Source organism: Arachis hypogaea, chromosome 16, assembly GCF_003086295.3.
Source record: "Arachis hypogaea cultivar Tifrunner chromosome 16, arahy.Tifrunner.gnm2.J5K5, whole genome shotgun sequence".
NCBI classification, from domain to species: Eukaryota; Viridiplantae; Streptophyta; class Magnoliopsida; order Fabales; family Fabaceae; genus Arachis; species Arachis hypogaea.
In genome coordinates this window covers 96,720,136-96,733,294 of record NC_092051.1, presented here as the reverse complement: position 1 = coordinate 96,733,294, position 13,159 = coordinate 96,720,136, and the positions used below count along the sequence as shown (strand labels likewise).

Below are 13,159 nucleotides of genomic sequence, written 5' to 3'. Positions count from 1 at the left end.
TTGGTTACCCTCTTCCTGCTTCTCTGCTGAAGTATCTCCAGAGTGTTCAAAGGGTTTGTTCAGCTCTTCCTCAGTCCCCTATCACTTATAGTGACCATCTTACATTCTTCCCATCTTACTTTCTTTGCTTCACCTCTCGGGTTTTTCTCTGTGTCACTTGGGAAACTGTCAGTAGGTTTAGGAATATTCTCAGAGCGGTATCCCACTTGAAATTCCAGCCTCTTGATGGTGTCTCCCTGGTTTTTGATATTGGCTCGCACCTCCTCCTTGAACACCTTGTTATCTTGGATTTCCTTACATATGCCTTCAAGTAGAGTCTCAATCCTTGAGAGTTTATCTTCAGATGATGGTGAGTTAAGATTGGAGGGATGAGAAGGGCCATTTTAGTTTTGATATGGATGTTGAGAGGTATTGTTAGGTGGGTGCTGATATGATCTCTGTGTGGAATGTTGGTGAGCTGCATTGTTGTTGGGGTTGTGACATCTCTGATCTTGGCCTTGATCTTGTTGATTTCCCCACCCAAAGTTTGGGTGGTTCCTCCAACCAGGATTATAAGTTTTGGAGTATAGATCATGGGTCTGCCTAGGTGAGTTCCCAATGTAGTTGGCTTGTTCCTGATCACCCTCTACCTCTGCGTTCACTCCTTCTTGAGCTGCTGATGAGGTGGTGACTGCTGCGACTTGGTTTCTTTCCATCTTCTTGGTAAGGTCAGCCTGCTGCTTGGTGATCATCTTGTTTTGAGCCAACAGTGCATCCACGTTGTTCAGCTCCATCACTCCTCTAGTATTGCCCCTTTCAGAAGCATAGAAGTAATCATTCTCAGCTATAGTCTCAATGACATCTATGGCTTCTTCAATGGTCTTCTTCTTGTTCAGAGATCCCCAGATGAGTGGTCTACTACCTTCTTTGATTCATAAGAAAGACTCTCATAGAAAATATGAAACTGCACCCATTCATTGAATATGTCTGGTGGGCACCTTCTTGTCTAGTCCTTAAAACTCTCCCATGCTTCATAGAGAGTTTCACCATTTTGTTGCCTGAATGTTTGTACTTCAGCTCTCAACCTGTTAATTCTCTGAGGAGGGTAGAATCTCGCCAAGAATTTGTTCACCACATCTTCCTAGGTTGTTAAACTCTCCTTCGGAAAAGATTTCAGCCATTTAGATGCTTTGTCCTTGAATGAAAAGGGGAACAAAAGCAATCTATAGGTGTCAGGATGAACACCATTAGACTTCATAGTATCACATATCCTTAGGAAGGTGGTGAGATGTTGATTGGGGTCTTCTTAGACACTTCCTTCGAATGAACAGTTGTTCTGAACAAGGGTGATAAGCTGGGGTTTTAGTTCAAAGTTATTGGCATGTATGGTTGGCTTTTGGATGCTACTTCCATAATTTCTTAGGTTTGGATTGATGTAAAAGCCCAGAACTCTTCTCTCTTGTCTAGCATGATGCACATGACCTTCTCTGCCATGGTTGTGAGCCTCTTCTTCATGATGGTTCTCCATATTCTCATCCACGTCTGGTTCAACGTACTCTTCCTCCTCCTTAGTACCAACGACTCTCTTTCCTCTTGCTTCCCTCTTTAATCTAAGGAAGGTCCTCTCAGGTTCAGAATCAAAGGAAGTTGAAGCTCCGCTTCTTTTACCTGTCATACAACCAACAGAGCAAAAAGAAGGAAAGAGAATTGATGGAGAAGTTACTCCTATTAGGGATGCTGTTAGTGTGAGTGATGCAATATATCAAACAGTTAGTGGGTTAGTGAACTAAATTGTAAAAATGAAGATAACACCACAAACGGGTAAGGGGTAAAGGGAAGAAAATAACTAAAACTGAAAGTAAATCACTCAAATGAAATTAAATCAAACAAAGAAAAATGCTCAATCTAGTTATCCACCAATTTAATCATTGTTGATACAAAATCAATCCCCGACAACGGCGCCATAAACTTGATGCACGGAAACTTGTCTCTCAACAAAATTTCCTTCGGCAAGTATACCGAATTGTCGTCAAGTAAAAACTCACAATAGAGTGAGGTCGAATCCCACAGGGATTAATTGGTCAAGCAACTTTAATCAGATGAATGTTCTAGTTGAGCTAAGCAGAAATTAAGTTGAGATTTACAGAAAAGTAAATGGCGGGAAAGTAAATAACAGAAAATGTAATTGCTGGAAGTAAATGGCAGAATGTAAATGACGGAAAGTAAATTGCAGAATCTTAAACGGGGGTTTGGGGAAATGAACATAAAAGTAAATGGTAGAAAGTAAAGAGAATGGGTAAGATCAGAAATGGGGGATTCATTGGGCTCAGGAGATGTTGTATTCTCCGGATCAAGTTCATTCTCATCTCTTCCTCAATCAATGCATTCATTGATCTCCTTGGATATCTTAAGTGATTGGATTCCAATTCCTTGGTAATTCAATCTCTCAAATCTTGATCAATAGCCAATTCCTTGGTCTAATTGTTCATGAGAAGAGATGAAGTATGGTCACTGATTATACCACATGTATTCCCAAATCAAAGTGTTGGTAGGATTATATGTCACTATATCCATCCAAACCCCAATTTGGTCCAACATGAGAAAGCATTTCTAGCATGATCTCTTCATTCCTCTTCCAAGATTCCGAAGAGATCCAAGTATGAATAGCTTCTTTTCCAAGACAACTACCCAATTGGATGAAGATTGAAAGCCTTCTAGTAAAATCAAGAGAAAAGAAAGAAGAAGAATAATGAAAACTATTATTGATCCATCAAATTACAACAGAGCTCCCTAACCCAATGAAAAGGGGTTTAGTTGTTCATAGCTCTGAAAATGGAAGAAGATAAAGAAGAATGCATTGTCAAATTAAGCTAGAAATTACAGAGAAAGTAAAATATACAGAGTGTAGTTCTCCAAAATGCCAAAATCTCCTTTACTAGTTCAAAACTACTCCTATATATACTACTCTTCTGATCTTCTAGTTGGCTCTTCAAGTCTTGGATATGGGCCTTTGATCTTGAGTTGAAGCAGTTATAGTCTTCAGTGGGCTCAGCTTTGCTTGCAGAAAAGGTGTGAGTTAGGCATGGATGTTAGTTAGGACGTTAGTGGTGTTAACGTTAAGTGAAAATGTGAGTTCGAAAACGTTAGTGACGATCACCTTTTTCACTAACGTTCCAAACCAAAATGATCCACGTTAACTTCAACGTTAGTGGCACTAACGTGACCACTAACGTTGCCTCTTGGTCCTTCACAAACGTTATTGGCATTCACCTTTTCCAGTAATGTTGCTCTTTGCCTCTTCTCCCCACGTTAGTGGTCCACGTTAGTGTAACTAACGTGACCCTTAACGTGGGCATGCCTAAGCTTCGAGAGTGTTAGTGACACTTACCTTTGTCACTAACGCTTCAAACATCCCTTCTTCCCACGTTAGTGTCTCACGTTAATTGCATTAATGTGACCACTAACGTGGTGGTGATTGCCATCTCCAACGTTAGTGACAAAGGTGAGTGTCACTAACGTTGGCCCATCATTCCTTCCTCCATGTTAGCTTCCACGTTAATGTAATTAACGTGGCAACTAACGTGGGTAATATTGGCTTAGTCCAACGTTAGTGACAAAGGTGAGTGTCACTAACGTTGGCAATTCCTTGTTCCTCCCACATTAGAGTTCAGGTTAATGTAATTAACGTGACTCTTAACGTGGCCAAGTGTGCCCTTTTTGGAACGTTAGTGGTATTCACTTTTACCACTAACGTTGGAGCTTCCCTTTTTCTCCACGTTAGCTTCGACGTTAATGTAATTAACGTGACCACTAACGTGGGCTATGATGGCTTTCGAAGGCGTTATTGGTGATCACTTTTTCCATTAACGTTGCAAGCTAGCTCCCATTCCACGTTAGTGGTCACGTTAGTTAGACTAATGTGGCTACTAACGTGGCTCTTCCTTGCTTCCTTTGTCCTGCAATCAAGCAAATAAAGTGCATCAAAGCTTGGTTCTTAATCATGAGATCATGCATCATCCATTTTATCATTCAATTCATGCAAAATTCTCATGAATCATGTAAAGTTCATAATGTTTGCTTGAATCAAGATGTAAGTGAATATTTACCCAAAACTTGCTTATTTACTAAGAAAATGCATGAAACTACCCTAAAATAGTAAAGAAAAAGTCAGTGAAACTGGCCAAAATGTCCTGGCATCAAATATCAATTGAGTTGTCGATACAAGTTCAAGATCTCCAACAACCAAGCGGAATACGATGCTCTCCTAGCCAGATTGACCCTAGCCAAAGAAATTAGAGTAAAAATCGTAGAAGTTTGCAACGAATACAAACGCGGGATCCCCTTTTACAGAAGCACCTATCCAAGGTAAAAGAGCTAATAGCCGAGTTTGACACAATAACAGTCCAACACATACGAAGAGAGAATACAAGAGCCGACCTACTCCAAGATAGCAAGCACCAATACATACTTCGAAAATCGCTCCCTAATCTAGGAAGTCGAAGGTCACCCTCCGTCTCACCGATGGATCTGGGTAGCCTACCGTTGTCCAACCAGCCATCGTGGACCACCCTTATCACACGATGTCTGGAAACAGGAAACTTACCCATCGAGCTGATAGAAGCAAAACCCATAAAGTGTGAAGCCTCCAAGTACACCATAATAGCAGGACAAATGTACAAAAGAGGGCTCTCCCAACCCCTCTCTTTAAGTGCATAGAACTTAACCAGATAGATTATATCCTAGTTAACGAAAATTGTTAATGGAGAAACTAAAAGACAAATATGGTTAATTTGTAATTTTTGAATGACTAATTTGATTGCTAAAATCTTTCAGGAACAAATTCGGAGATTGTCTCATCTTTTAGGAACTAATTTGACTATTAGCACATTCATTCACCTCTTCTTTTTTGAGTTGTTAGTGCCTTGTACACACTAGACACACTAAATTGACCATCTTGTGTCAAACTCTATATGAGATTATCATCCCAAATCATCATTAGCAGCGACAATAGCTCGAATCTTCTCTATTACTTCTTCAAAAATGAAGAGTTATAAAAGATCAAAATTCCACTCCCTTGTATTGTCTAGTTCTTCCCTTACGATCATGCTCATATTAATTTTGTCCACATTATTAGTTACACTATATTCAAGGGCTGGCAGCCCTTAATCTATTTCTCAGACCAGAAAAACGGAGCTTCACCGTTTCCAATCGATATAGAGATGTGATTTAAGAAAAAATCTACGACAAGATCCTTCCACAGTGGAAAGTCGATGGCACCAAACTGAATTTCTTGAACTAGGTTCTTATCCCTTTCATACTTCAATGTAAAAATTTTGACCACAAGGAATTTTTATCCATAATAAGCCGCTAAGCATCTTCATAAGAAAATCCGCATTCATATTAAGTTTTTCGAAATTCCAAATTGCCTATACTCTTCAGTTTGCAAATAGTGTTCCTATTAATCGCATGCACTCTGTATCGGTTCTCATTCTCCCCCTACATCTTTGCAACCTCATGGCACACTACTTTAGGAATAAAAAAATACATCATATCATAGTTTATTAATGGACTGAGAACTATATGAGCCAAAGAAATTCTCCCCGCTAGAGAGAGACAATTTGCTTTCCATCCCTTAAGTTTGTCTGCCACTCTATCTATGATTTTTTATAGTTGTTTTTCTTTATTCTATGATTTGTAAATAGGAAAGTGCTATAGTGTAGAAGGATAACTACTTCTACAAATGTAGAAGACATGTGTTCACACCTCATGAAAGTAAGGTGGCTATGGAGTTAAATTCGAACTTGTATTTAGGGAGATAATCTCTGTACCATGCTAGTAAATGTATAAATTGCTCTATGTGATTAGCCATATGAGTAAGTGTATCTAATGTGTTAGTAAACATGCTTAAATCCCTAATGAGAATTGGGTCGAGTCATATGTGACAATAGTGGGCCTTAGAATTTATGATTTTTGTAGGACTTGAATGTGTAGGGCTTAAAACTGTGGCCATAAAATAGAATACTTAAAGGAAAATCAAAACTTAAACACCTCAAACAGAGAAAAGGGATGGAAGGAGAAATGCCAAATTATTCCAAAGGCCTTCATGAACCGTTTTCCAAATGAAGTTCTTAATCTTGGGTTGTACTTTTATGTTCTAGATTAAGAACCATAGATCTATTTATTTGCATCGATTGGGTAAAGATTTTGGGTCAGAGTGGTAAAGTTGATAAGCCAAAGGATATGCTGAAGCTACTGAGAATTGATGCTTTTTTCTCCTTAGGCCAGGTAATACTATCTTCTCCCTGATAAATCTCTGCCTATAGCATAGCTTTGTGTAGTATCTGTTGTGAAAATTGAAAGCATTTTATGTTGATCCTAGTGGTTCATAAGATCTGATATCCATTCTACTGGCTAATTATGAGCTGAATGGATATCATAATTTATAAGATTATTCTAATTAATCCACTAATCTTCCCAAATTTTGATATAATTTTCTTTAAAAACCTTCTATAGTAACTCTTTTTAATACCCTCCTTCTTTCTAATAAACTTCTCCAATCTCAAGATGTGTTGTTACCAACCTGTGCTCTAAGAAAATTAAAGTACCTAAAGTATTTACTTTGGTACACTTTGAAAATTAAAGAGAGGTTTGGTCAATAATACGTGCTAAGAACTAGTTTAAAAATTTTTAAGTTAAAAATCTTAAAATTCATTGTAGATAATTATAAACCAGAATTCAACACTATCAAATTTTAGTTAAAAAATATCACAAATTCAAAACAAAAACTGTTTTAATCACAGGTCACTCTTCCTTGAAATCACAATGTAAAAGAGGTTTGATCACAAATAACAGGAATTGAAACAACAAGAAATTAAACAACAATCAAAGATTAAATGATAAAGAAATTAAACTAAGAGTAAGTAATCAACTAGAGGAAAGCTTGCTAGGGTTGAGGGTTAAGGATCATTATCTTTGTCACTAACCATTAACATGATAATTACCAAGAACAAACTCAATTCATCAGTTAGGCTTAATTAATCCTAATTCATAAGTCCTAACTAACTTACTAATTGAATTTAGTAAAAAGTTAGCGTTAGTAGAAACAAGATTAATTAACATCTCTTAATTATCAATCCACTTGAAGATTAGTAACTCAAGGTTACCCAAACTCTCAACCACAAGCCAAGAATGTAAAGTCAACTCCGTAACTAGTTCAAACATTTCATCAAATGAATGGAAGGCATAAACACAAAATATCATAAATGATGATGATGATGATGATGATGATGATGATGATGATGATGATAATAATAATAATAAAATCTACAACTATCTCATTCCAAAAAGTAACAATAACATCTCAATTAAGCAAGAATAAAATATAAAACATCAAATTCATTAAAAGTAAACAGAAATTCAACAAGGATTCATAAACTAAAGTGACAAAATAAAGAAACTAATAAGAGAATTATAACAAAAGCAAAGTTGCAGAATAAGAAAATATAAAACAAAATAAACTAGAACAAGATTAGAAACTAAAACTAAAGAAAAATTGATGAAACATCCTAGGAATTTTTGGAATTGAAGCTAAAAACTCTAAGATGTTTAAAAAATGAGTGTATGTTGTATGCACGCCTTCTTCCTTTATATTTTACTTCATATCTACTCAAGAATGGACTGAAATGAGCCAAAAGTAGCCCCCAAATTGTAAGCCACGTGACTTTTTAAATGAGGCCGGGAATCAGAGTTGTACATACGTATAAGGATGTGCGTATACACACCATCAAAAATTTCAAATATGTGTGTGCGCACAGGGGTGTGCGTATGCAACATCTATCTTTGCTTCATCTGTTGTTTCTACACAAAATTTTCACTTTCGTATGTTTTTCTTCCATCCTCCCAAGCCGTACTTTCCTGCTAAATCTTAAACAATTTGAACAAACACATCAAGGTATTGAATGGATGAGAATTGAAATCAATTCGATAATTTTAATGGCCTAAAAAGTATATTTACTTTAAGCTCAATTAGGAGATTCACAAAAGCATGCATTTACAAATATTAAGTGCAAGTTAAATTAATAAATTTTATTTTTTTTCAACCCAAAAGTTATAATAAAATATGAATTTATCAACCTCCAACTTTGTATTCCTCAGGAGGGCTAAGTTGAAAGCTTTTAAGTCTTTTAAATTTAGACCTCCCTAATTTTTTGGCCTACTAACAATATTCCAACCTATTCAATTTATCTTTTTTTATCCTTCTTTGTACCTACCAAAAATGTAGAATACTCCTCGAAACTTCATCAACTAACATCTTTGGAAGTTTAAAACAGCAAAACTTGTAGATAAGAACTATTGTAATAACCACCTTTATCAAAACTTTCCTTCCACTACAAGAAAGCAAGGATCTCTTCTAATATTGTAGCTTCTTTGTGACCTTATCCTTGATGTAGTTGAAGGCTGCCTGTTTAAATCATTGCACAACTACTAAAAGACCAAGATACTTGGTTTCCAACGTGGGGAACCCAAAGAAAGCTAGCCAGAAATTTCTAGACTCTGTTCTCTCCTTGACGCGGATGGGATAGTCCTTCTACACAAAACAAAAAAAGATAAGGTGATAAAGGATCACCATGTCACAATTCTCTACATGATTTAAAGAAATTATGAGGTTGTCCTTTTAGAGTAATAGAATACAAAATAGTCAGCACATACTCCTTCATCCAAGCTAACCATATCTCACAAAATCCTAATTTTCTCATAAATTCTCACACAAAACTCTATTCTACCCTGTCATATGTTTTGCTCATATTTAATTTCAACGCAAAGTCATAATCTCTATATCTCTTATTCTTCAGATAATGCATAAACTCATGCGCAATCAAAATATTGTCCCTTTATGAATGAACTTTGATTAGATCTTATAAGCTAACAAATCATGAGCTGTAATCGATGCGTTAGAATCTTAGAGATTATTTTATTGAAAACACTCCTTAGGCTTATCGATTTTATTTGCTTCATAGAAGTGACATTCGATATTTTTGGAATTAAGCAAATATGAGTATGATTAAGTGACCTAAGCATTTTTTTTATAAAAAACTCATAACAGCCCCAATAACATCCATTTTAATAATGTCCTAAAAAAATGATAGAAATTTACAATAAAACCATCCTCACCTGAAGCTGAGAAGAGATTTATGGCAAAAACTGCATCTTTAGTTTCCTTTTCTCATACACTTAGGGTAAGCATCTAGTTTGTAGCATTATCAATCTTGGAAGGCATATCCTATAGTTCTTTAGTAGGATCTTTTAGGTTATTAAAAGTGAAAATCTCTTTGAAATAATCTTGGGCTGATTTTGTGATGTCTTCAGGATCTGTAGCTATATTGCCATTAGCATCATTGAGTGAATGAATCTTATTTCTTCTATTCCTCATCTGAAACTTGGAATGGAAGAAACCCGTATTCCTATCCCCCTCCCTCCCTCCCCCCATTGTAGCCATTGGACTCTCGATTTATCCATTCAAAACTTTTCTTCTGCCTCAACAGCCTCTTTTAACATTGCTTTAAGATTTTGGATTGTAACTCCATCAGCAACATCTCCTTTAGCTCTCTCTTCTTCCAATTGACTTTGTATCTTTGCAATCTGTATTTGTGAATTCGTTTTGGAGCTCTTTTGCCATTCCACCAGCTTATGGTGACATTGCCTTAGTTTAAAAGCCAGTTTAAACATCGATGATCCAGCTACCTCCTTCCTCCAAGTAACTTTAATAATGTCTGAGACTTTTTGTTTTTCTAGCCATCTTTTTCGAAAGTGAAATTGTTGCTCTGTTCTTAATTTTCTGAGTCTGAGCTAATAATAAGGGGGCAATAGTCTGAACTCGTGTCATCATCATGCAAATTTGATGCTCTTGGATACAGCAGCCCTAACAATTAGTAGCTAGAGCTCTATCCAATCTTTCTTTGAAAAGATTCTCCTAAATTGCCGACTACACCATGTAAACTTCCTGCCAACAAAACACCCAAATCAATCAACCTCCTATATTTTTGTATTATTGTTGATTTCATTCGTCCTTCTTCCTTCGCATGGTATGCCATGATTGTATTAAAGTCACTGACAACCATAGTGTTCTCAGTATTCTCCTATATAATCTTTAAAATCTCTTCATATTGATCATTTCTTGGTCCTTCTTAAGTATGTAAGTGCATTATCATAACATTCTAACTTCTTTGAACCATTTGGTCTTCCAAATTGAAATAAATGCAAAATGCAGCATGCTTCACAACCTACGCAATAGCTTCATCCCTCCATGTTAACTTTGGGTGGCACCCTCCGCCTCAGCTTCCATGGTGATTTATTTCAGAAATTGCTTCTTGACTTCCAACATCTCCTAGTCTTCCTCGAATTTTTGTTTACTTCCTACAATCGACTTACTAGAACTCCCCTTGCTAGGTGCTTCAATTTTGGCTTTTCCCTCCCAAAACCTCTACCCCTTGCACTAGTACCAATAGAAAATGTTCCTTCTGTTTGAGGGAGAATGAGAACATTTCTAATGTCATCACTGGTTTTTCCTTTCTCCATGGTATTTTTAGATTGTTGTTATATCGTTATAGCCCTTTATTCTAACTGTACCTCATTTCTCTTGTCCTTACTTTAGATTTCATCTTGTTCAGCTCTAACTTTGGAATTATTTTCCTGAATAGATAGTCCAGTGAATCTTTTTCTCTTAAATCCGAATCCCTAATCTCAACCCTTTATGCTCAAAATGCCAAATTGAATCCGAAATAATGACTCACTGCTTCCTTACCTGTTCAGATTCAATGACAGCATAGAAAATAGTGGGACTGTCAGAACTGGAAGTTGAAGAAGAAGCCTGAAAATGGTGGAAGAAAATATTAAATTACCTTAGACCAGAAATAGATGTGTAGAAAAAAACTCACCTTGCTGACGTGCTTCTCTGGCAAATCTGAAAGTCTCGAAACATTCGGATCTTTGAAGAACGCTCTCTATCACCGACAGAAGTTGTTAGTGCCACTGTCGCCATGGCAGAGGAAATGGAAAGAGCTTCAGGAAGATGATACATTTAAGACAAGCTAGTGTTAGAATTGGTTGTTTAGATTTATTTTGTTATTGGAAAATTCCAATTTTACCTTGGTATATTATTCTCCATGTGGACTCTTCTCCTGTGTTCATTTTCATCAATTCAATGAATAAAAGCCTAACTTTAGAAAAAAAAAATGCACTGTAACACCCTAATTTTTAGCACCTCATGAGCGTACCAAAAGTTCAGGCATTATTTACCTCTAAATTTTTTTATTTTATACTATCTTTATTTAATATTGAGCCTTTGTGAATACGAACTGAAACTTTAATTAAGAAAACAAAAGGAGACTTTATTTTAAATCACTTAATCACAAAAGTATATATATTCACATAACTTTATATACATAGACTTATTTAAAGAACCTCAATTACAAGTCCTACCCCTCTAAAAACCAAAAGAATAAATGACAAGGGAAAATAAACTCTAAGACTTCAACTCGTAAACATAATCTTCTATGCTCCTGTAGTTCCTCACTAAACCTTCACACCTGTAGCTGAAAGGGGGTGAAAATAGGGGGTAAGAACTGGGGAGTTCTTAGTAGGGTCGGGGTGTATAGTTATGTTCATTTTATTATCATAGCTAACAACAACGAGTAATAGAATATATTTAGACTTAACAAATAAAGGACACGAAAATATGCAACCATATAGTACACCCATAATCACAGAAAATACACTCACAAACAAATTTGCGTAAACAAGCATGATGCATGTCTATCCCTAATGCAGGTAATGAGGTCATTTGTCAGTTTTGACCCGCACCCGATGCAATCCAACTCACAAGTCGGATAAGGCATTCCAGCGACATAACCTCTACAAGTTTCTACTCCTTGCAGGCGCTGATTCTCCAGCTGAAGCATGTGACCTCTTCTCCTGGAAATCATTCCATATTTACGGAAATCCCCGCACAATCATTCACATACAAAGTCCATGGCTTAATAACATTTATTCTTCGGCACCATAACCATACTATCGTCACCTCTCTTGACCTTCCCATTGTAACACCCTACCACACAGAGTCTTATGCTTAAGTCATAAACAGAGGTGGCGAGGTATTACGACCTCTAAAAATAAAATTTAGTATATATTACGACCTCTAAAATGTTTATAACTAGGAGCCTTTGAAGAAAAGGGGTAAAACAAAATCATTAAATTGAAAAGCGCAACACTCCGATCGATAACGTAACGAAACAGATAAAGGATAAGCTAACGCGAGTATATATACAAGACTCGGTTTGCGAAGATAACCGGTCCGAGCATAGAAGTATACATACATATATAAAGCAAGGAACCCAAAAGACAAGCTACAGAACCTGTTCTCCAAAATAACATCTAAGAGCAGTCAATACAGTATGTATATATATATATATAATGGAGATAATAAGTATCTAAGTAAGTACATAAAACCAAAATAGAGTCCCGAGAGCTAAGGATCTTCGCTAAAACAGAAGTCTCTAATATGCCTCAGTGAGGAGTCTCACGTCCTACATCTGAAAACCACAAAATCCGCATGGGTGAGAACCGAAGGTTCTCAACATGGTAACAGTGCCCAAATATCTAACATATAATGTTCTGGGAAAACCGAAGGCAATCCTAGAACTCCCAAATTCATAATTAAAGCGTATAAGCATAACTAAACCATGAGAAACGAAAATAGGCAACTAACTAAGGATCTTCGGTCTAACTAAAACTCCTTTTTCCAAATTCTTCAAACCTTCCAACCGCCATCAGTAATTTGATATCACAAACACGATTATATCAAACAAGGAAATGCACAAATAGAAGCAGATACGACAGTTAGACAATTACATATGCAGTCAATTAGGCATTCCAAACAAATCACATATAATGTATATGATGTATGCCTGTCCTAGTGGCTGATAAGTCTCATCTGTCGGTTATAAAGCCAACCCGACAAGTCTTGGTAGCTAACCATTGGACTGTTCCTTTGTCGTGCATCCCCAACTCGAGTTATTCTCAATAATAATCATCAATACATGTACACAACACCCACACTGGTATTTATCCACGGGGGCGAGCTCATCCGGAACTTTCATAGTGTCCGGCCGCACTTACGACATAT

General features: G+C 36.6%; 1 non-coding gene across 1 annotated transcript; it reads left to right on the top strand.

Moving 5' to 3' along the window:
• Positions 1 to 962: 962 nt before the first annotated feature.
• On the top strand, positions 963 to 1,066 carry LOC112760310 (small nucleolar RNA R71). Its single transcript, XR_003180757.1, has one exon. It is a non-coding gene; the product is annotated as a small nucleolar RNA R71 (small nucleolar RNA).
• The last annotated feature ends 12,093 nt before the right edge of the window (positions 1,067 to 13,159 follow it).